General features: G+C 35.8%; 1 non-coding gene across 1 annotated transcript; it reads left to right on the top strand.

The window, feature by feature from the left end:
• The first annotated feature begins 2679 nt into the window (after positions 1–2679).
• Positions 2680–2786, top strand: LOC129890895 (small nucleolar RNA R71). The gene has a single exon (XR_008767083.1). It is a non-coding gene; the product is annotated as a small nucleolar RNA R71 (small nucleolar RNA).
• Positions 2787–24951: the final 22165 nt, after the last annotated feature.

Genomic DNA, 24951 nt, shown 5'->3' with positions numbered 1-24951 from the left:
TTCTTTCACTAAGATATAACATTTTTGACAGTTCAAGACCAAATTATTTTCCTCATATTGAGCCAACAGTTTATCCAGATTCTGCAAGTACAAATAAAATGACTCCTTAAAGACTGAAAAATCATCGATGAAAATTTCCACTCTGTCCTCCACCATGTTATGAAAGATGGCCATCATAAATCTCAAAAAAGTGGTTGGAGCTGTGCATCTCCATCCATAACCTAAATGACATATGCTTGAAAAGATATGTTTCATAAGAACAATTGAATTTGGTCTTCTCCTAAGCTTTTGGAGCAATTATGATCTAGTTATACCCCGAGTAGCCATCAAGAAAATAACAATATTCCAGCCCCACTAGCCTGTCCAACATCTGATCAACAAAAGGGACCAGATAATGATCTTTTCAAGTAGGGGACTCATTAATCTTTCTATAGTCTATGCAAATGTGCCAATATATGACTTTCCTCGTTGGTATCAATTCATTTTTCTCATTAGTAACCACAATCATGCCCACCCTTTTTTGGGCACATATTGCATTGGACTCACCCACTTGCTATTAGAGATTAGGTACACAATACCTACATCTAGCTACTTGATCACCTTTTTGCGTATCACATCTTCATCACTATATTCAGTCAATGTTGGTGTTGTACACTCGTTTTGTTCCCTTCCACAATATAAATTTTAGGCATGCACAAGTCCGAGCTAATACCATGTATATTATACATCTGCCAACCAATCGCCTTCTTTCTTCTTCTCAATATAGTTAAAGCCGCTTCAGCCTACACTTCAGACAAATCTGCCAAAAAAGTATTGGTAAAGTATCATTCTCAACCACAAAAGCTTACCTTAAATGGGAAGGAAGAGCTTTCAACTCCATCGTGGGTGTTTTTTCAATAGAAGGTCTGGTTGGGGCCCCAACTCTCTATCCAATAGCTCCATATAATTTTTTTGAATGTTTATATCATCTACATCCAAAATCTGCAACATCTCATTTGCTTTCACATCCCCAAAAATGTCTTGACCACCCAACACTCTCTGAAGGAGATGTTTCAATTCAGTGTACTTAGCTTTTACTTATTGATAAATAACTGTGATAGTTGATAGCTCTTCATAAATTTTTGGAAGCTTTATTGCCTTGTACACATCGAACACTTATACTTTATCATGAGCCCTCCTTGTTAGCCGGCCTACTGCGACATCAATCAATGCTCCTCCTGTAGCCAAAAAAGGACATCCCAAAATAAATGGAATTTCTAGATCAGGCTCAAAATCCAGAATGATAAATCCATGAAAAAGATGAAAGATCCCACTTGGACTAATACATCCTCAATAATACCATCTGGCCTAGCCACGGCAAGTTGCAACAATATCATCGGCTTTGGATTTCCCAAGCCTAGTTTTCTGAACATAGATGTTAGTGTCAGGTTTATGTTGGATCCCAACTCACACAAACCTCTGGAATATATACACATCCCAATTGTAATCTACATTGTAAATCTCCAAGGATCTTTTTTCTTGGTGGGCAATTTATTTTGAATCCTAAAACTACACTCTTCAATGAGTGCAAGTATTTCATACTCTGCCATCTTACTCTTATTTGCCATAATATCTTTCACATACTGAGCATACTTAGGGATGCCTTACAACACATCAACGAGAGGTGTGTTAAGTTGTACCTACTTAAGTAGCTCAATAAGATTACCAAAACATTCATCCTCATTTTGCTTTTTGAATTTTAGTGGGAATGAAGGAGGTGGTTTAACTCTGGTCTATTAATTCATTCCTAGTAAACTAGGCCCAACTTCATTGCTCACTTTTTCTTTACCCTTTGCTTAAAAGCTGTATTTTTCAGAGCTAACTTCTCTAATTGACAATTACTATGGGTACCTATGGCATTCACCTGCTTTGAGTTTGGGTCAGTATTATCTGGAAAACCTCCTTGATGGGCGAGAGTTCTGAGCACTAGCAAAATACCCAAATTGGTTCTCCAAGTTTTGTGTGGCCAATTGATTATTTTGAACATCTGCAACCAACTTAGCCTGATTAGCCATGATTTACTTCAGCATATCTTATACACTCATACATCCCTGCTTTCTAATTTGATGGTCTCCTTGGCCATGTTGATGGTACTATTGTCCACTGCCCTGTGGCCTATACTGATTTTGTCCCTGGTTTTGATTTTGGTACCACCCCATGAGAAGTTAGGATGGTTCCTCCAACTAGGATTGTAAGTGTTACCATAGTTTTTGTGTCCTCCACCTCTTTGGGCATTTTTGACATAATTTACAGAATTCAAATTTGCTCATAGTATTTTGAAGCATACTCTCTAATGCCTCACACTTCATACATAATTGTTATTATACCACATTAACTAGAGAATGTTGCTTCCCTAAGGACAAGTTGTTGAATTGGGTGGTGATTATAGTATGCATAGCTGCTATCTACATAGTAAAAGTTGTGACTGCATCAACCTCAAGTACCCCGGCTATCTTCTGTACTACTGATCTAGCACTTCCTCTATTCCACTCAAGATTCTCTTGAGAAATGAGATTCAATAAAGTGAATAATTCTGCTTAAGTCTTCTCCAATACCTGTCCACCTATAGCTAAATTAACAAGAATTTTTGTATAAGGTTCCAAGCCCTCAATGAAGGTATGGACCAATACTTCATTAGCCTAGTGGTGATGTGGCCAGCTTATCAATAAAGATTTGAACCTATCCCAAGCTTGGTATAGATTCTCTCCTCTTTTCTATTTGAAGCTTAAAATTTCACTTTGTAACTAGGATATCTTTCTAGAATTGAAGAAACTTATTAAGAACTTGTGTGCAAGATCATCCCATGAAGTGATGCAATTAACTGGCTCCGACTTCAACCATTGTCTTGCTTACCTTAATAAAGAGAAGGGAAACAATGTAAGCCTCATATAATTAAGAGACACCCAGTAGTTATATAAGTACTATTGATCTCTAGAAAATTCTGGACATGCACTTAGGGATCTTCCTTAGGTAAACTGCTTAACCGCCCATTGGTTTGCAGAAGCTGCACCATATTCTATTTCAACTCAAATCTACATCAACTACCAGTTTTTAAATACTGAAAGTAACATTGTTTGTGAGTGGGTTTGCCACATCACGAACTATCACAGGCTCCATTTCTACTGGTACCTATTGTTCACGTTTAACTTGAGGTACAGGAAATTGTAGAGTTGCTTGTTTCCTTTGTTGATGGAAAAATTATTTTGGCTTTGCCAAAGGATTTATAATTTCCCTGTCTCATTCTGGTGTAGTGACACGAGTTACCAGGAAGAAACAAAAGCTAAGATTAAGTTTCTAACACTTTCACAAATAATCAAGGTACTCTAAAATTAAATATTTGATAATTTTTAAAGTCTTCGGCAACTGCGCCAAAAACTTGTTGCTACCAATAGCACACGCAAGTGTACACAATCAACGAAGTAATATAGTAACTCTTTCAAGCTGAATTATCGAACTCAAAGGACTTTAATTGAGCAAATACTTTATTCTCGATGTAATCATAATTAAATAAAAGTAAGGTAAATAGTTTCCATTGGTATGTTGTTCTAATAATTGAAAGTAATTAAACAACTTAAAACTAAGTAATTAATAATTTAATTTCAAGTGGAGTTCTCATGGATTTAGGAAATTCCAGGGCTGCAACTTAGTATGAGTTCAAGCATAATATTCCTTCCTTTAGAATCTGATGATTTATCAAGCTACTGATTTGCAAGATTAATTTTACGATCATGGTCTCTCGACTTCTAATCGGCTACCACAGTTGATAGTCTAACTGCATTGTTGAGCGACAACAGACATGGAACAACCCTGGATAATTAAGTTATCTTCTTGTTTCATTACCAATGTGGTATACTAGGTATATGTCAATCCTAGATACAAAACACCCTAAGTTTTAACATAGAATGAACATGTTCCTTACATTCTTCGTTCTATCCCTCTATTCCTCTCTCGAGTTCAAAAGTGGACAAGAAATGTATTGTAGTATTTATAAGGCATTACAATAGTAAAATCAAGAATACAAGAATAACTTCAAGTGAAAACCCATCTTCAACCAAAGAAACTCATATTAAGTCATCACTCGGAACCACAATCCAAAAATAAGGGAATTTAGCTACTCATATTTTATTCATAGCAATAGTTTGTTTACAAATCACCAAAGAATAGAAAAGATAGAAAGAGTAGAGATAAATCTTAGTGTTCTTGAGAATAGGCCGTCCGAAAATGTTGTCCACTGAAGTAGAAAAATAATATCTATCAAATAATAAAACTTGTCTATTTATAGAGTTGGAAAAAATGCGGCTAATTTTTAACTCCTAGGTTCGCGATGTGGACCTACTCCCTATTTTTAGATTCAAAGCTTTTGTTCTTGTCTGCAACACAAAAAAATCACTTACTTCACTATCTCAATACTTAATTCGCTGCCAAATAATCCTTCCAAGATCTACGATGCGGACACAAGGCGGAATCCTCTGTTTCACATTTCCTTTGCAGCAAAATATTGCTCTCCAGGTCCGTAAAGTGGACACACGATAGACTTCACTATTTTTGCATGACATAGCTCCTTCCGTTTGCCTTTACCTCCCATTTTCAACTTTTCTTTCATTTTTCCTTTTTTTGTTCTTTTTGCATGATTTTCACCCTACAAGGACTTAATCATATCGATTAGTAAAAACACAAGAAAATCTATCTAAACTACTATTGAGATAATTTTGAGAATACGCAGAGTTAGCAAAAGGTAAGGATCAAGTCGAAGTTAAGATTTGATATTCGACATGAGTCAATCATTCTCCAAACTAATCATTCTATGAAATTATAGAAAATTTATTTGACCTAATACTTTATTAAATTTTATATGTACTTCATGTGTATATCCTCATGTAGTAACACTTTATTTCGTGTTTAAAATTTTATTTTTAGAAGTTGTGTAGCATTAAAAAGTGTTTTGGCTAGAATTTGCATGAAGGACGAAGTATAATGTAGACAAATTTGAAGCATTCAATACTAGTATGGGATTAGTGCAAGCAAAAAATAATGATAACAATAAGAATGTGGTTCAAAAAAGTATGTTCATCAATCTGACAAATATCTTTAGCCTTATTCCTACAACTACCTCAGTCTCCAGCTTAGGCCAAAACATTTTCTTAATCACTTTTCTTCACCAAACTCCTACCTATAGAATCTCTCCCCAAATGCACTACCAACCCCAATAATTTTCAAGTCACCATGATGCCAAATATCCATCCTCCTAGAACAACCCTTAAGGTTATTTTCAACTTTTTTCTAATCTGTTCAGCCTTTAGAGCTTTCTTGTAGTGAATCCAAGTTATTTATGACTTACTAAAACTAAAAGTTTGGTCTCCAGGTCGTTCATTTGGGTTTTATGCATGTTTCCCTATTTTAGATCTCTTGGAGTTTAAATGGTTGACTTTGGTTAAAAATCAAGAAAAAAAGAACTTAGAAAATAATTCTGACAGTTCCATCAGCTCTGGAATGGCCAAATTAGGCTAGTAGCATAGTCTGCATGAGTATCGATGCAATTGGTGTGAGTTTAAGGTCATTTGGTGCTTTAGTCTTTGAAATTTGGCCTAAGGTTGACTTTGATCAACATTCTTGGTAAATTCACTCGAATTGAAATTTCTTCAATGCGGTTAGCTCTAAAATATCGAGTTTGGTCTAGAATAACCTTTCATTCATTCTGAGCCCTTTTTTGGATTTTGGTTTAATATTATGCATGGGCGTGGGACCAACTTTGTGTCGAGATGACCTTAGATGGAAACTTTGCCTACATTATTGAGTCTAGAATGTCGAATTTGGTTGGGTAGTCTATTTTATTTGCATGCACGGGGTTTCGAATGAATTTCGAGCACCCCATCAGAGTTGTGAAAGTTTCTAAAACCAGCTGATGTGCATCAGCTCATGTAGACCCATTTTGTTCTTTACATTCGCGCTACCTAGACCAAGTTCCCGAAAGCCATGGTCCTTGGTCTTTTGCATTTTTGGGCATGAGGTAGCGTTCACGAAGGCCTAATAGATTAGCCTTGCATTCGTTAGGTCCCTGCCTCATTTCCTGAACTTTGAGGGTGTAGCCTCCATGTTCGCAAATATTTGCCTCCGTGTTCACGGAGAGCATTTCACTATTCTTTTAATTAAGACCAGTGATGTGAACCAACCCCGACCCCAATTCCTTTTCTTTGATTTTGGGAGCTAGAGAGCTCTTTTTGGGGTGATTCCATGTGCACTGGTTTTATGTGAGTCGTGGGTTCGTGTTGCTATATTTGGGAGAGGGTGTAAGGCGACAGTTTAAGGTAATTTCTTCCCCAAATGGGCTTCCCTATCTTAACTTTAAGCTTTAATAGTATTTTTAATTATTGGGCTGATTTAGGCCATTTTAAGCATCAAGTTGTGCCCCATTTTGGGGTACAATCTCAATAATGCAGTTAGAAATTTTTTATAGAGTCATTTTTGGGATTCCCATTATGGGTCCCACAATCCCCTTTTAATCCAAATTTAGGTATGTCTCTGAAAAATGCTAATTTAGTATCATAACAATCATATTGACGAGCAGATTAATATTTTGATAGTGTAGAGGCAATCGGAGTTTATTTTAGAGCAGAAAGCTATCGGGAAGTGGACTTGTACGGTCTCCTTTCTTTTGATTGAGCTTTATGAGATGGTGTATAGTATAAATTTCGTGTGGTTTGGATTGTATGTGACGGGTTAGGCTCGATTCCTAGTTCCTTATTTCTTAAACCCGTTATGATCCTTAAATTAGATTGCCTTTATAAGACTTCTAGTGTAGTTGGTAAGAGTATTGATTAGGCATTAGTTTGTCCTTGAATAGCCTATTTTAGGTGGTATGGTTGGCAGAATTGTTCCTTAGAAATGAGTTTGGATTGATCCTTAGTTATTGTAGTCGTTGTTGGCTGGAATTTATGAGACTTAGTGTCCTTCACTATATTAGCACCTATCTTAAAGCCTTGGTGTAGTTATTTCCACTCGGTTAGTCTTGGGAATTACTGTTGGATTCCATGTTTGATTTATAGCTTAAATCCTCTATGCTTTATTTTTGCCATTTGGCGTGGCTAGCTGTGTTTGAAATCTCGAGGTTGTATTCCCTATTGGATCTGGAGGTATTGATTGACTAGTTGAGCACTTGTTTCCTCATTTTCCTCCTCCTTATTACCCGGTTAGGGTTGAGTTCCCTTTTGGGATTTGTTGAGTTAGAGGAGTACATATGAGCCCTAGGACTTGGTTAGAGGTCGGCTGCATGTGCTTGTCCTATTTCTATGCTTAAGAGGGTAAGGTGCTTCTCGCGTCATTATTGTATGTGATTATACATGTTGTTTGGTGATGGAATGCATTGCATTGGATTATTATTTTCTCACAAATGTAGTCGACACCGATGCATACATTGGTTCTTGCTATTGATTTGAGAAAGCTGAGTTTTAAACCAAACTATTTTATAGTGATTTTTGACTGGGGTCATATTACCTTTATTACTACTATTTTCAGTGGATTATAGGCATCGAAGATGTACTCATTTTATGATATTAGATTGAGGCGTCGAGGATGCGCTCATTTTATGATTTAGGTTCGATTAGATAAAGTTCTAAAACCTTTCAATACTAATTTGACTATTCATCTCTGGTCACCGCGATGAAGTGGGATTTTGATAATAGCACATACAGATTGATACATATCTATATTGATATAAGACTTAGATCAGGGCCAGACAGTTTTACATGGGCATTCCCGAGCCCCTCATGGCGATCCTAGAGAGGTGCATGGGTCCTACTTCCTGGCTGAGACTGGAAGTAGATGCATATATATTGGTATGAGTCACTTGGTACTGCTGGTACTACTATTTTATTGCATGACACTCATTCATATATGCATCGCCTTTCACTAGCATAATTGTTTATTTTTGTTGGTAGTATGGGATGTCGTACGAGTTTACATATTTATGAGTGAACCTCCTGGACACACTAGGGCTCGGAAGGTATTGTCAGACTATTTGCGAAGTTGTGGTGGTATAAAGGGTGATCTCTTGTTTGAAGTTAGTTACTACCCTTGTTCTTATTTATCTAACCTTTCGATGAAGGGATTTAGTTGATACAGTCCTTTGGGCCTTTTATGTGATATCAGTGTTTACTTTTGTTAGTAGGTTTTCATTTAGTTGTCCTCTTTCATAGTGTGTTTTCGTGTTTAGGTTTTGTGCCATAGCCACCAGGTTCATTCTTGGTTTCCTTGCTTGTTTCCTATCTTCTTTCTTTCGTATATAAGATATTTCTTATCGAAGGCTTCCATATTATTCTTGATTAGTTATTTGTGATATATACTCCTTTCTTACATGTTTTTTATACTTACTTTATATTTGGATCTCAGTCGATCGATGCCTTCTGAGTGCTACTTGTTGGTAATCAAACTAAACTTTTGCACCTTACAGATTATAGTACATGTTTTCTTTGTTTATTTAGATATCGTGCAGAATAGCTCTTCAATATTCGAGACTCAGGTTAGCCCTTAGCATTTAGAGTTTCCTATCTCCCTCTATTTTTACTGGACTAGTCTTTATTTTGTATTTAAAGATAGTTGTACTCTTATTGTATCTATATAAAAGCCTTTTATTACTTTACTTTAGTTTAGTAGCTCGGTTACCGACTGATACCAGGTCTTGGGGGTTATCTTTTTGTATTGTACTCATTCTTCTTTTCTTATTATTACTATTATTATTTGTTTCTTTTCTTCCATTTTTGATGGTCCATTGCTTATGGTTCTGGACTGTGGGGTAAGGCTTACCTATTAGTGGGTTAATAGTAGGTGTCATCATGACTTAAAAAATTGGGTTGTTGACAAAGTGGTATTAGAGCTTAGGTTTGTCGGTATTGTCGGGTGTAAGAGGAATTGCCTGATAGAGTCCTGCAGATCGGTGTATAGACTTCCTTATCCTATCTTCGGAGGCTATAAGAAATTTTAGGGAAAACTCTATTCTTGATTCCTTATCATGCGAAAGTTCTTGATCAATCTCTAAATACTTTCTTGGAATTCATTCCTCCTTAGATAGATAGTATGAGCTTTCAAACGGGCTTGGCTAGAGCATCAGCACATACTACTTAGACTTTGATAGTATCTATTAAAACCTCAGCTTCTTTGGATCCAGCATAGGAGATTCTGCATTTTGAAGAGCATACACTACAGGTAAGAGTAGTTTTGGGTACACCGAGTGGTTCACAGCCTAGAGTTGGATTTATAGGTCCTCAATAGGGTTTTTCGTCGGTCTCTGAGTATGTGATGGAGTTTTTAGAGTGGATGGGGCATGCTCCTACATTGTTTCCTATAGAGTGAGACATAACTCGGTGACTTATTAAGGGATTGATTTTACTTCTTCGACTAGCATCACAACACTTGATAGCAGTTGGGTCTACTTTCCCCAAGTCATCAATTATGTGAGGTCTATTGTAACACCCCCTAAAAAAACATTGTATATGATGTTCCAATTCTCGATGAAAATGATATCACTTCTGTATTTTGGGCATACCTTTTAATAGGATGGTCCAAATTAGGTGATTCAAATTTTTTAATAACTCAAACATCATTACCTACAACTTTTGTGAAGATCGTATTTTAAGTTTCGGAGGTTAAGTAGGTCAAATAATTTTATTATTGCAAAACATGGTGTTGTGATGAAATGGATAGATGAAAAATCATATCTCACTGTAGGATACTCCAAATCAGTTGATTCTTAAAGAACATGAAAGTACACTTCTAGAGCAACAATTAATATGAGACACCAAATCCTAATGATGAAGTTATCTTTTTCAAACGCATCTCTGAAAAAGGATATTCCGTTAAAAGAAGGTTCATCTTACCAACCATGCAAAGATCTAGATCCATTTGACATCACTCATGACATCAATAGTCCTCCATTTGATATAACCTATGACATCACAATCTTCCATTAAATTTTTAGATTTTTCTTTATAATTATTTTAATTATTATTAGTTCCCTCCTTCACACCTATAAATACCAACCTTATTTCATCATTTTGTTCATCAAGTTTTCTCAAGCAACTCTTCTCTCTATACACTCCTTTACTCATTCTCAAAATATATTTTTAGTCTTAGTAGTGTAGAAATACTATTCCGGTGATTCATACACTCCGTGTAGTACACAAAATGCTCCAGCGAGGAGAAAATGCTAGGATTCAAGAGTGTTTATTAAGTCCTTCGATTCTGAGTAATGGTTCGGATTCCAAGTATGTAAGGCTTTAATGAGAGTATTCCTTCCACTCTAATGCCTAAAGTATTTTGATTATATTATAAATTATGTTTATTTTTTTTAAGCTTTACTCTAAGTTATGTGAGTGTTTATCCATGGATTCATCTACCCACGTAGTTCAAAACTATTTCAACTAAATCTCTTGATTTCAAGTAAGATTTTCTTATAGGTAAATTCTTATTTCTACTTAATAGCATGAATCATGGTTAAACTAATGATTATTAGTCTATTTTAATGCAAAATGATTTCATATGTATGGATTGATAGTTTGCAAGTATTTTCTCTATTTATCTCTTACAGGTTCTTGAAATTCATGGTGGGTTGTTTAAAGCATAATTTTTTTATTGATAAATTTCAAAGTATTTATACATAATTTTATTTGCATAGATGCTTGAAATTTAAAGTGATTTGAACCCACCTGGTTTTATTATATTTTCAATGAAGTTTAACTTGAAAGCTTTGACTCCAAATGAATGTTTATGAAAGTAATATCTATGATAAAAAGGGAGTCTTATAAAATGAAAGAATGATGGATTGATTTTTTATGCAATAAGGATAATTCTTGCATATTTGAATTACCAAAGGTTTTAATGAGCTATTCTACCGAATATGATGTTTTGAATTCTCAAGCTATATGATATAACTATTTTTGAAGTATTAAACTATTCCGTAGGATTGACTTAGCACTGAATAGATCATTGAGGTGGAATTCGGTAAGAGAATACTAGTAGCAACCCCTTGTCTCATTAACTATGTTCTAATATAGGAGCCCTTATAGGCTTAGGCTAATGGATCCATAAAAGCCCTTAAAGTTAAAGTTAAAGAAATGAATAAAGTTGACGAAGATCTACCTTGCAAGTACTCTCCTCGGCCAATATAGGGGTTATGTTGGATTCTATGTAATAGCTCACATGGTCTTAAATGTCGATTATGGTCATTTTCTCACAAAATAAATGTTTTAAAGGATATCTATATAATTGATTATGCATGCATTGCATTATGTTTCATATTACATAAATGTTTTAATGTTTCCTCAATGTTCATGCATGCTTACATACTTAGTACATTCAAATTACTAAGGCATACTCTTTTGCCTACATGATAGCACCATGTAAGGACCGGTGCTCCTCGTTCTCCTCCATATGGCTAGTTGAGATTTTGTTTAAAGACTACTTTTGGTGAATTCCCATATTTTGGGAATGATACTCCTTTATCTTTCAAGCTTATGATATATTGAGATCTTTAGACACTTACTATGGAATTTCTTTCTACTATGATTGAGGGTGAGCTAGAAACTTGTCTTAGCCCCGTTAAATCTAAAAGTTAGAGGTATTGTTGGACATATGTAAGTTGAAGATACTATTATGATTTCTGCTTATTTATTTATTGTCATTACCTATGAAAGACTAAAAGAATGCTAAGAGGCTTGTTTGAGGTACTTTTGGGTTCATCATTCGCCATGTCATGTCTAGGCCATAGGTTTGGGTCGTGAAATCTATGGAGCATTCATGTGTGGAGACTTACATAGGTGGAAGTAGGAGATCCTGCCGTCAGTATAATATAAGTAGCATCTCACCCCGAGGTAAGAATCATCCAAGTGAGGGTCAACCTCACTCTACACCTACCAGACCTATTAAAAGAGCACCTCAGGTTCTAGGGGTCCTGTGATAGGTTATGGTACCTACAATGGAAAGAGTTCATGATAGACTTCTTAGAGTATGACTTTTGAGCATCCAGGTTTTGGGTTCCTTCTATGCTAGCCAGGCCATCTCAGTGGGTTGCAAATAGTAGGAGGTGTTATACATGCAATGAGTTGGAACATTTGGCTAGGCATTGTCCTACAGTCACACATCACAGGCAACAGGCTTGATATGATCAGGTTCGTAGGGACCAGGGATAGTCAATTAGAGGTAGTGCCCCGAGTGTTACAGTTAGTAGTACAGATGTTCAACTTGATGCTAGGCGTATTCCATCCCATGTTTTTTAAAGTACGACCAAGGATGAGGCTCCAAGTATCAATCAGATGTGTGTAAATTTATTTCTAGGATCTTCCTTGCTTACAGTGCTTGGGTGTTGGGGTCTTCGTACCCATTGGTAATTACTTAACTTGTTAGATTCATCTTGTGATTCTGATAATTACTTTACTTGAACTTATATATGCATGCTTACTTAGCTTGATTACTTCTATTATTTGTTATGACAGCTTTACTTAAAACTATGTGTTTGTGTCCCTAGGTGATTTCTTTTAGTAGTGGATCATTTTGGTTTTACTGTTATGTTGCAGTAGTGGTAGAGTTATACCTTGTGGAAGTTGATCTTAGTTAATTGCTCTGGTGGGCATTGTTTAGCTATTCAAGAGTTTTCTTGGTTTAGTCCGTTAGCCCCCTTCCTAGTTTGCCTATAGTGTGCTTAGCTAGTGTGAGGTTGCTGTCGAGAGAAGTGTGTGACAGTAGTTGTGGCCCTTGTTATATACTGGATTTCATGTTTGTCGATTCTTTCTTTGTTCTATTTCCTATTTCTAATTCCTAAAGTGGCAAAGTTAAGGTTTGCCCTTTAGATTGACTGGGTTATCTCTTCAAAGTAAGTTTGATGGTCAATATTTTTGTTCGGCTGGTTATGTGATATGGTTAGATGGCTATGTTTTAATTAGGAAGGTTGGAAATAGATTTTTCCTTGTTTATTCTAAGTATGGTGATGCTTTAGCTTGAAGTGTCATATAAAAGAAAGGGTTCTTTTGGGTTCATGATAATGGTGGTCTTCTTATGCTTTTTACCGACCAACAATTAGCGGGAAGGGATTATTATGGAGCGAGAGCATTTATATTGATGAGTCATGGTTTAATAGACTAGCATTGGTATGCTCTAGTGATTTGTGGGTTTTTAGTTAGTTAGTCAATATGCTTTGGAAATTTCAGTTGCAGGCTTGTTTTACCTTACAACCAGGACTACTTTCAATATTAGTAATTCTCTATTATGTCTTGGTTCTATCGGTAAACTAAACTGAGTGTGTCAATGGTTCAAAGAGTCAGATTGTTAATTTGGGTCTTCTGTCGTGGTATGCTTTAACAAATTTAGACTTTGGCTTCTATGGGCGATTGGAATTTCTCTTAGAAAGCTCAGCCTCAGGTTGGAGTCAACGTAATTCATGGAATCATCTTCTAATTTCTTGTTCAGGGTGCGAGGTTTGTATGTGTCATTGTGGTTATCTAGTAGTGTTCCTTATGGTATTCTTTGCGGTGGTACAGTTTTATTTGTGGTCATACTTAAAAAGGGTTTATATGTTTGTTCTCTATCTACCAATTAAGTTTTTGTTGTATTATAGTGGTTTACTCAGATTTATACTCGTAGAGTGATACATGGACTCGTGGCATTAGTTTCAATTACTTTTGGGTTAGATTCTCATAATGGTTTGGTTTTTTAGAAGTCCTATTCGTAGTAGAGTGACATTGGAGTTGGTCTCAGTGCGTTTTTCCTCTTTGGGGATTTGATCGTCCCTTGGAATAGTCTTTTCAATTTTGAAAATAGATTTCAAACTCAAGCTATGGATTTTGGGAGTCATTAGGTTAGAACTTGGGCTTGTGCCTTGGGATGAGTTGCTTATTTAGTCCTGTCGCTCTTCGATGTTCAGGTGGTGCTTGCACATCCTTCCTGGTTATTTTGGTAATGTTTAGATGGTCCTAGGAGTTGTTACTATGGTTTAGGATGAGTAGGATACCCACGATGTCTAAAGAGTCTTGAGTTTGGAGTATAAAGCAAAGAATTTAACTTGGAGGTTATTTAGAATCTTCTCTTGTCTGTTGGTCGCCTAATTTTGAGGTATCTGTATAGTTTTGGTTTATCTCATATTAGACTATTGCGTTCAGTTGAGTTTGTTCTTGTTGAAGTGGAAGTCAGTATCAAAAGAGAGAAATTGAAAGTTGGGTTGAGTTTTGAAGGAGAAAAGTCAACTTGGGAGGTTTTTCTTGGCTTGAGTTCTGTGTTGGCATGGCCCGACTTGAGAAGGTACCTGCAGGCCGCCTTCCTACATCTGCGGGCCAGTAGACCATACCCTAGGGGGTCGAGGGCTCTGGCAAAGTTTGTTGGCTTGGCTTCCTAATCTTTTCATGCCCTTGGTTTTTTTTCTATCCTTTGACTTTCGAGGACGAAAATCCTTTTAGTAGTGGATGTTGTAATGACCCTCAAAAATATTTTCGACTTTTTCCGATCTTTTCAGTATTTAGAGCTTTTTTATAGCGACCACAAATAATTTATGACTTAGTGGCACTGACAGTTTGGTTGCCTGGTAGTTCATTTGGGTTTTATGCTCGTTTTCCTATTTTGGAGCTCTTGGAGTTTGAACGATTGACTTTAGTCAAAAATCCAGGAAAATGACCTCATAAATAATTTTGACGGTTTCATCAGCTCTATAATGACCAAATTAGGCTAGTAGCATAGTCGGCATAAGTATCGAGGCAATCAGTGTGAATTTGAGGCCATTTGACACTTTAGTCTTTCAAATTTTGCCAAAGGTTGACTTTGGTTTATAGTTTTGATAAACATGCTCGGATTAAAATTTCGTTAGCGCAGTTAGCTCTAGAATGTCGAGTTTGGTCTAAAATAACCTTTTGTTCGTGTCCTAAGGCTTCCAGTCTCATTTTGAGCCCTTTTATAGATTTTGGTTTAATATGGTGCATGGGTGTGGGACCCACTTTGTATTGAGATGACCTCGGATGGAAATTTTGACTAGTTGTTGAGTCTAGAACGTTGAATTTGGTGGGGTAACATATTCTATTTGTGTACACGGGGTTCTGAATGAATTCAGAGTACCCCATCAAAGTTGTGAAAGTTTCCAAAACCAATTGATATGCATCAGCTAGTGCAGACCCATTTTGGTCTTCGCATTCGCACCATCTAGGCAGTGTTCGCTGAAGTCATGGTCCTTGATCTACGCATTCACGAGCATAAGGCTGCGTTCGCGAAGGCCTAATAGATTAGCCTCCGCTTTCGTAAGGTCCCTATCTTTTGCAGACCTTTTCCTTGTGTTCGCGGACAGCATTTAATTGGTCTCTTAATTAAGACTAGTGACGTGAACCAACCTCAATTCCTTTTCTTTGATTTTTTGAGCTATAGAGCTTCATTTTGGGCCATTCCAAGAGCATTGGGTTTGTTTGAGTCCTGGGTTCATGTTGGTATGTTCGGGGGAGCGTGCAAGGCAACAGTTTGAGGTAATTTTTACCCCAAAGGGGCTGCCCTAGCTTAACTTTAAGATTTAATGGTGTTTTTAATTATTGGGATGATTTAGGTTGTTTTGAGCATCAAGTTGTGCCTTATTTTGGGGTACAAGCTCAATAATGATGTTAGAACCATTTCACGGAGTCATTTTTGGGATTCCCATCACGGAACCCACAATTCCCTTTTTGACCCAATATTTGGTTCATCTCTGAAAAATATGATTTTAGTATCAAAACGTTCGTATTAACCAGGATATCAATATTTTGATAGTGTGGAGGCAATTAAAGTTTATTTTGGAGCGGAAATCTATCGGAAAGTGGACTTGGAGTGCGCTATTCGGCTTCGAGGTAGGCTATGGTCTCCTTTCTTTTGATTGAGCTTTATGAGATAGTGTACAGTATAAATTTCTTGTGGTTTGGATTATATGTGACGGGTTAGGCTCGATTCCTAGTTCCTTATTTCTTTGTCCCATTATGAGCCTTAGGCTTGGCTGCCTTTATGAGACTTCCAGTCTAGTTGGTAAGAGTATTGATTATGCATTAGTTTTGTCCTTGAATAGCCTATTTTAGGTTGTTTTTTCTATGTTTATGGTGATTGGCAGAATTGTGCCTTCGAAATGATTTTAGGTTGATCATTAGTCACTGTAGTTGTTGTTGGCTGGAATTTATGAGACTTAGTTTCCTTCACTATTTTAGCACCTATCTTGAAGCCTTGGTATAGTGATTTCCACCCTGATAGGCTTGTGAAATACTGTTAGATTCCATTTCTGATTTAGAGCTAGAATCCTCTATGATTTTTTTTGCCATTTGGTGAGGCTAGCTGTGTTTGAAATCTTGAGTTTGTATTCCCAGTTGGTTCTGGAGGTATTGATTGACTAACTGGGCACCTATTTTCTCATTTTCCTCCTCCTTATTACCTAATTAGGATTGAGTTCTCTCTTGGGCTTTATTTTTGCGTTAAAGGAGCACATTTGAGCCCTAGTCCTTGGTTAGAAGTCAGGTGCATGTGTTAGTCCTATTTCTATGCTCTAGATTATAAGGTGCTTGTGACGTCATTATTGTATGTGATTGTGCGTGTTATTTGGGTGTTGGTTATGGCATGCATTGCACTGGATCATTGTTTTCTCATGGATGTAGTCGACCCCGAAGCATGCATTGGTTCTTAGTATTGATTTGAGAAAGCTGGGTTTAACCCAAACTATTTTATACTAATTTTCGAATGGGGGTCATACTACTTTTATTACTTCTATTTTCAGTGGACTGGAGGCATCGAGGATGCACACATTTTATGATATTGGATAGAGGCATCGAGGATGCACTCATCTTTTTATTTTGATTTGGTTGGTGAGAGTTCTCGACCCTTTTTATACTAATTTGACTATTTATCTCCGGTCACTGTGACAGAGCGAATTTTTGATGATCGTACATATAGGTTGATACATATATATATATATATATATATATATATATATATATATTGATATAAGATCTGAATCAGGACCAGGCAAGTATATAAGGGAGTTCTCGAGCCCTTCATGGCGATCCCAAAGAGGCGCATGAGTCCTGCTTCTTGGCTAGAACTAGAAGTTGGTGTATATATCTTAGTATGAGGCACTTGGAACTGATGGTACTACTAGTTTTATTGCATGACTCTCATTCATATATGCATCTCCTATCACCGGCATAATTATTTGTACCTGTCGGTAGTATGTAATGTCGTACGGATTTACCTGCTTGTGAGTGAACCTCCTAGGCACATAGGGGCTCGGGAGGTCTTGTCTGACTATTTGCGAACTTGTGGCAGTATAAAGTGTGGTATCTTGTTAGAAGGTAGTTATTTCTCTTGTTCTTATTTATCTAACCTTTTTGTATAGGGATTTAGTTGATACGGTCCTTTGGGTATTTATGTGATATTTGTTTTTACTTCCGTTAGTAGGTTGTCACTTAGTTGTCCACCTTCATAGTGTGCTATCGTGTTTAGGTTCTGAGCCAGCGCCAGCAGGTACGTTCTTGGTTCCTTACTTGTTTCCTATCTTCTTCCTTCCTTATATCAGATGTTTCTTATTGCAGGATTCCATATTATTTTTTATTAGTTACTTGTGATATATACTCCTTGCTTACATGTTTTTTATACTTACTTTATCTTTGGAGCTCAGTTGGTTGATGTCTGCTGAGTGCCACTTGTTGATACTCATACTATGCTTCTGCACCATGCAGATTATAGTACGGGTTTTCTTTGTTGATTTGGATATTTTGCGGAACAGCTCTTGGATATTCGAGACTCAGGTGAGCTCTTGACATTCAGAGTTGGTTATCTCCCTATTTTTTGGCTGGACTCATCTGTATTTGTATTCAAAGACAGTTGTACTATTATTGTATCTATATAAAAGCCTTGTATTCTTTACTTTAGTTTTTGACTACCGACTGATACCAGGTTTTGGGGGTTATCTTGTTGTATTGTACTCATTCTTATTTTCTTATTATTACTATTATTATTTGTTTTTTTCTTCTTCTTGTGATGGTCCGTTACCTATGATTTTGGACTATGGGGCCAGGCTCACCTACTGGAGAGTTAATAGTTGGTGCCATTATGACTAAGAAATTGGGTCGTGAGACCTCCTATAATTGTGTTTCCTTTCAGAGAAAGCATGCATGATCAATTAACGACCTGTCATTATTCTAGACATGAAAATGAGATTCAACTAGTTTGCCATGATGATTTCAAAAAAGAGCTCTGCAATTTGAGGAAAGATTTTTATGAAGAGTTGCGCTCAAGAAATTACCAGAATTTAAATTATGAAAATTTGTATGTGCACCCAAATATTGAACGTCCGCCAGGGTACACGCTACCTAAGTTTAACACTTTTAATGAGAGAGAAAATTATGTCGCTCACTTAAAGGACAATTCTAGCAGATTAATTGGAATTGGACATGATAAAGCCATATGAATGAGATTATTCATTCAAAGTTTATTAGGATTGGCACTTGCTTGATAGACTAATCAAGATATTTGCAAATGAAATACATAAGAATATATGGCTCGCAACTTTGTAAAGAAATATGAGTTCAATAATGAAAATGATTTACATGTAGCCGATTTGCTAAAAGTAAAAGAAGATGTCGCATGAATCTTTTCCAAAATATGCTAAGAAGCTTCAAAATGCATATTCCGCTATCTGAAAAGGAATTGATTTCAGCCTTCATCAATGTTCAATAAGGGTTATATTTTATGCACGCAATTTCTCTGACTTGATTCGAATTGGTAAAGGGTTACAAAGATGTATTCAAAGAGGAAGAATTATAGACAATTCAGCAACATGAGTTGTCCACCAAACCTTTCAACCGAAGATATCAAAAAATCTGCAAAGCGAAAGGAGAGAAAATAACTCAACTTTCATGACTATGCACAACCGCGGTGCCATCAAAATCATCAATTTTTACAATCTCATGCCACTTTCAACTTTTGCTATATGCATCTCCATCCTCCTCACCAACAACCATTTCACCAATCACAATATAGCTCACAAAAACAAAAGAATATGAAATCATTTTCCTTCACTCCTTTGGATGAGCCATATACAAATATATTTGACTGATTGAGAACAAATGGACTTCTTCAATCAAGAAAGGAATTCATATCTGAGCACATGCCTCGAAATTTAATGCTTCCAAGAGGTTCTTACCATTCAAATATTCAAGGACATGACACTCAAGATTCAAAGCATGATTGAAAGTGGCAAGACAAAGTTACAACTAGAGCTCGCAACCAACAATGGTAATATCACAAACACGAGCGCAATTATTGTTAAGGGTGATCCATCAAAATTGACACCGAAGCAATTGGAGAGAAAACGTGCAACAAGTCAAGAGGATTAACAAAGACCTTATCTTCACAGTCGAAGAGTATCATTCTTCATTCTCCTTCTGGAGTATATATTCCTTTGCAATCTTTTTCAGATTATTATAATGAACTATGTGTGACTTGATTCCTGTTAGTAGCGGGATACGTAGGTGACTATATTGAGTTTGGTCTCAATATAATAAAATTTTCATTTTCCTCCCAAAAGTCAGAAGTTGGGATCAGAGGCTATATCTATGTCATCAAATTACTTCAATGTCATAGAAATAAGAAATACATATTCAAAGCCCAATCTTCATGGTTCAATGCAAGACAATCATTTTCTTTTATACTAACAAGTTTTCTTTGAGTAATGCAGAGGTTGTTTTTTGTTATCCTTGAATGATAACACCATAAAGCTCAACATCAAGCCAAAATTTGCGAGATTGAGATGGTGCAACATCAACAAGAATCAAATTTAAAATTTATAATTTTTCTTTGAGCACAGGATTTTATATGAAACAAAGTTTCATCAAAGCTAAAGCTCCTAAATTTGGACACCATATGCACTAATGTGAAGTACTGCACCATTAATGTTCGATACTACAAAAGGCATTGCACTTTGGATATTAAATACTGCAAGGGAACTGCAACATGCTCTCTATATTAGATTATCAATGTTCGCTACTACAAAGAAATCACACCAAACTCATTGTATTGCATTAAAATTCATGATGTAAGTTTGCATCATATATTAAGTTAGTCCACCTTAAAATAGGACATATCGAGTTCTTCCACCCTCTAATAGGATATATTGGATCCATCCATCCCAAAATAGGAAAAGGATTCATCCACCCATTAGTAGAATATAACGAATTCGTCCACCCTCAAATAGGATACATTGAGTTAGTCCACCCTAAAATAGGATATGTTGGGTTTGCTTGCCATCAAATATGATACAATGGGTCCATCCATCCTAAAATAGGATGTATTGGGTTCATTTACCCTAAAATAGAATATATCAATTTCCTCCACCCTCAAATAGGACATGTTGGATTAGTCTGTCCTCTAACAAGACATTGTAAGCTCATTTGTCTTTAATGAGACATCTCGCAATGCCTTAATTATTTATTTATTTTTTAAAATATATATATGAGCATTGCATGCTATCTTTTGAATTTCTTAAAAACTCACATGTATTTAATTAGACGTCTCGTAATGTTTTACTTATTTATTTATTTTTAAAATATACATACGAGAATTGCATACTATCTTTTAATTTTCTTGAAAATTTGAGCTTTGTATATGTGTTTTCTATTGCTAACACTTCTACTCAGACTGTTAGATTCGCAAGCACATAATTTGGAGCAGTTGTTTAAGATTAAAGAAAATCTGCACATTTGATTAATTGCGTCAGTTCAGAATAGATGCATTTTTCTTATAAGCTTTGTCGTAAGATTTTTACTTACATTATTTTTTTTTTACTTTATTTGCTAGCACAATTCACATGCATCAAAAATATCCTTAGAATAACGTAGAACTTTATCTAAGCAGTAAACTGAGGCAATTTGTTGTAGAGTCAAATTCACCAACAATGGTCAAGGATCTACTCTCGAACTCTACTAAACCTACGTCCCACAGTTTGGGATGTGTAGGAATTTTCACATCAAGTTTCTTTATATTCATGATCAAATCATAATTTTCTCAACTCTTTTATAATTGTCTTCAACCCTTTTTCTTTGTCCCTTTTGCAAATCTTGCTCTTCATTCCATTTTTAAATTATTGTTCACTTCTTCAAGCTTAATCTTTTCTTAGCAGCCTCTACCATCATTTTCATCATTCACCAATATCAGGGCTACTTTATGAGTAATGGTTTTCTCAACTCACTCTACCTTATCTCATTATAAAGTTTGAACTATAGTTGGCTTGATTCTCATGAAACTCAAGTTATGTAGACACCTTAGAAATCAGAATTCGGTCATGATTTTTTAATAATTTTTCTTGTCCCCATATTTTTCTAAACTTCGTTTAAGCGCTAATGGTCAGGACAAAATTGGTAACTATGTCAACTTCTTTGCCCAAAAACTCTTTCATCGTCTCTGATCAAAGAGAGACAATTATTGGTACCCAATTTTTACCCTCCTTTTTCAAATTCCATTTTGTTTTAGGTTCTAAATTAATAATCATTTTTATCATTAACTCCTATTATATTTACAACTCGCTGCTATAACTTTTGTTAATATTTTATTATTATTAGTCTTACGATCGTCACATTTTCTTTTAGTTAGTAATAAAGATATCTTTTAAACTTTCCATTGCCATCATTTTATTTTAAGTTTCTTACTTATTAAATTAGTTATAAGTCAATATTTTGAACCTATATTTATGCTAAATCATTAGATAAAGGTTAGTTTATGCATACTTTATTTTCTACATACTAATTATATATTACGTAATTAGAAGCTCAAAGAAATTAATTTAAAGGAAAAGACTCAAAAAATGGGCTCTAACCATTTGCCTAAATAAGCTACCAAATCTTTCCAGAAATGCAATTTTAAAGCCCAAATGTTAAAGCCCATATTACCAATCAATCAACCTATATAATTTCTAAATAATTTGATACACCCCTAATTCACCAAGTCCAAAATTTAAAACCTACAACTGCTACATCATCTCCTTCCTTGCTTTTATGTGAAAATTTCAAGTTCTTTTTACCATGGCCAGATATAGTAACGCTATTTTAGTGCAAGATTCGCATCTCTCATCATCTCTCTCGTCCATGAATCAAAGAGCCAAACTTTGCTTTTTAGAGAATTAGATTTTTGTACGAAGAAATTTCATTCTTTAGAGTTTTGATTTTTGATTTAAATCTCTCTTTGACCTGTGTTTTAGAGCCATAAAAAAATACAAATTTCAAACTTAATCCTAAACCTAGTCTTCACCTATAAACACATCCTTATATTTTCAGCCAAGAGAAGCTTTTCAGCCGTATCATCTCCTACAGCTCACTTCTCTTATCTAAGGGAAAGAACTCTCTTATTCTCTTACTTTCTATTTGTATTTCTTCCTCTTTGCTTTAGATTTTGAATTGCAACAGTAACTTTGTTTATTTATTTCGACCATTAAAGATCATTCGAGTTAGCGAGTAGTCTAGACTGATGCCCTAGTTCACTGCCCTGAAAAAGGTCAGTATAGGTCTTTTTTTATTTTGCTGTTTTTGAATTTAAGTATGTGATTAATATGGAGTATTCTCATCATGCCTATATTTTGTTTCAATGTTTTAGTCTCTATTTTGCCATGATTTTTTTCTTCTAAGAATCAGTGTATAAAGCTAAGATGAACTATGGATACTTTTGAAGCTAAAAAAATGTTGATTTGTTAACTTACCAAATGTGCGATTAACTCTATTCTAGAGCTCGCTAGAATCTTCTCTACTTATTCTTATTTCGGAATCTATATGAGAGGACTTAAATATGAGTTATGAACATTAGAAGTGCAACTAATGATTCATACAAGTTTAAGCTCGCCAAAAGATCATTTGTGAAGGTTTAAATGTCTTTGTGGCTATTTTAAAGAATAAAAATCTATTTTTCTAGCTTATAAGTCTGTCTTACTTCACTTTCTTGTTAACTTTCTGCTGCTAGGTTTCTCTTCTTAGTAATCGCCTGAAATCTAAATGAGAACTAGTTATTTGGATATAAAAAACGCTCGTAAATGCTTGTTAGTTCCGTGTGATAGATATATCTATAAATATGCGATTTGAAATTACTAAAGGGTGTCGAATGGATTCGAGCTAATAAGAGACATCCTATTTATTTGAAAGTTGCACATAAACATATTTGCCTATTTGTGGTATCTAAAATATTGGGTTGTGAATTTTTCTGGTCATGAAAGGTGTTTTGTTGAGCTTTCTGATTGAATATTTGTCTCATGACTTCACTTTGCTCTTGTATATAATATGTTGTAAGCCATTGGTAGAGGTGTAGTTTATTTTTGCTTTTTATTTAGTTAACTTAGGACGTGATCGTTGATTAACTATGCAGATTGGCAATTAAACTTTCACTGTCAAGTTGGCTAAATATTTGTCATTTTTATTCTCTTCTTTCATTAAAAGATTGTGTTTGTTGTATACTTGTATGTTGAGTGGGATTTTAAAACATGTGGCATGTATAACTATATATATAGTCTTCATTTTAGCATTTTTCATGAGCTTCTACAGTTGTTGTTTTTTAGTCGAAATTTTCCTCATTATATAAAGCAGAAAGAAAGAACAAGTACAAGGAGGGGGACATGAAAAGCCTTACCTCCAAAAATAAGATGGATGAGAAGCCGGCTTTAAGGTCGGCATACTTATCCGTGATACAAAGGTGCTATCTATGTACTAGAAAAGAAGTAAATCTATGAGAGGACTCCTCTCGGTACAATACAACTAAGAAGAGAAAGAATAACTGAGGGAGGATCGATTTTCCCTAAATCCAAGATCAGCCTCACAATTCCAACACAAGGCTCAAGGTCAGTACAACTAAACCAGGAGACACACAATGGCGACCAAAATTGAAAACTAGTTTCATTTTTGATAGCCATTGAGTGCGGCTCCAAGCATTGGGTGTTGTGTTGCTGGTCTGGATTTTTATTGATTGCATCATACATATGTATGAAGGGTTGTTGCATCTCTGTGGATGGATATGGTATGTTGGAGTTTGCACAGTTGGAAAGGCTTATCTCCTTTCAAGTTATTGTGACTGTCTTCTCCACAGCTGTATGTTGGTCTGTGAGACTGCTGCTGTAATGAATCCTATGGAAGTGATGTTGCAACTCCAACACTAGGTTCCATTTTGCAGGATACCTGCACAAAGAGGCAGACAGCAGGAACCTAAGAATTCTTGATGGCTGCTGGATGGATTTCCTGGTGTTGGATGCTATGTTGCATGAGCTTCCAAATCTGATATATGTTGAGAGATTGTTGTTGTTTGTTGTGTAGAGTGTTGGAAATTGTTGTTGTTGTTGTGTGATGGAATTTGTATGTTGAATCTGCATGTTTTTGAGGGCTGCTGACTGCTTCTGGCATCTGCTGCTGTTGTTGAACTGCTGCTGCCACTCCATTCACAAGGGAGGTTTGGGTAGCTATAAGGATGAAAAAGGCCTCCACTTGCTGCTGCAAAAGTGCTGCACAGCAGAAACAATGGAAGGTGAAAGCAGCTGCAGTGTGCATGTTCTTCCTTCCAGGTTGCAAGTTGTGCTGTATGTTGAGGTGTTTTGGAGTTGTAAGTTGCTTGTTGATGAGTACTGTTGACTGTTGCTGTGATTGTGTGTTGCTTCTGACAACTGCTGCTGCAGTAGAGTTTGCTGCTTCTGTTGTACTGAAGAATCTTTGTTGCATATGTTGTTGGTGTAGTTGTTGGTCCACATTGGAGGAGCTTCAAGGTCTAATGCTGCAATTCCACTACAAGACTCCAAGTTATTGTACTTCAGCATCCCAGATATCCCATGTTGTTGCTGAGGTTCTGTATCCATCACAGCTATCTTGTTGGTTTCTTGATTATGTGTTTGTAGTGCACGAGGTCCAAGAGTAACTTCAACTTCAG

The sequence above is a fragment of the Solanum dulcamara genome, chromosome 5 (genome assembly GCF_947179165.1).
Source record: "Solanum dulcamara chromosome 5, daSolDulc1.2, whole genome shotgun sequence".
In the NCBI taxonomy this organism is placed as follows: Eukaryota; Viridiplantae; Streptophyta; class Magnoliopsida; order Solanales; family Solanaceae; genus Solanum; species Solanum dulcamara.
This window is presented reverse-complemented; position numbering and strand designations above follow the sequence as displayed.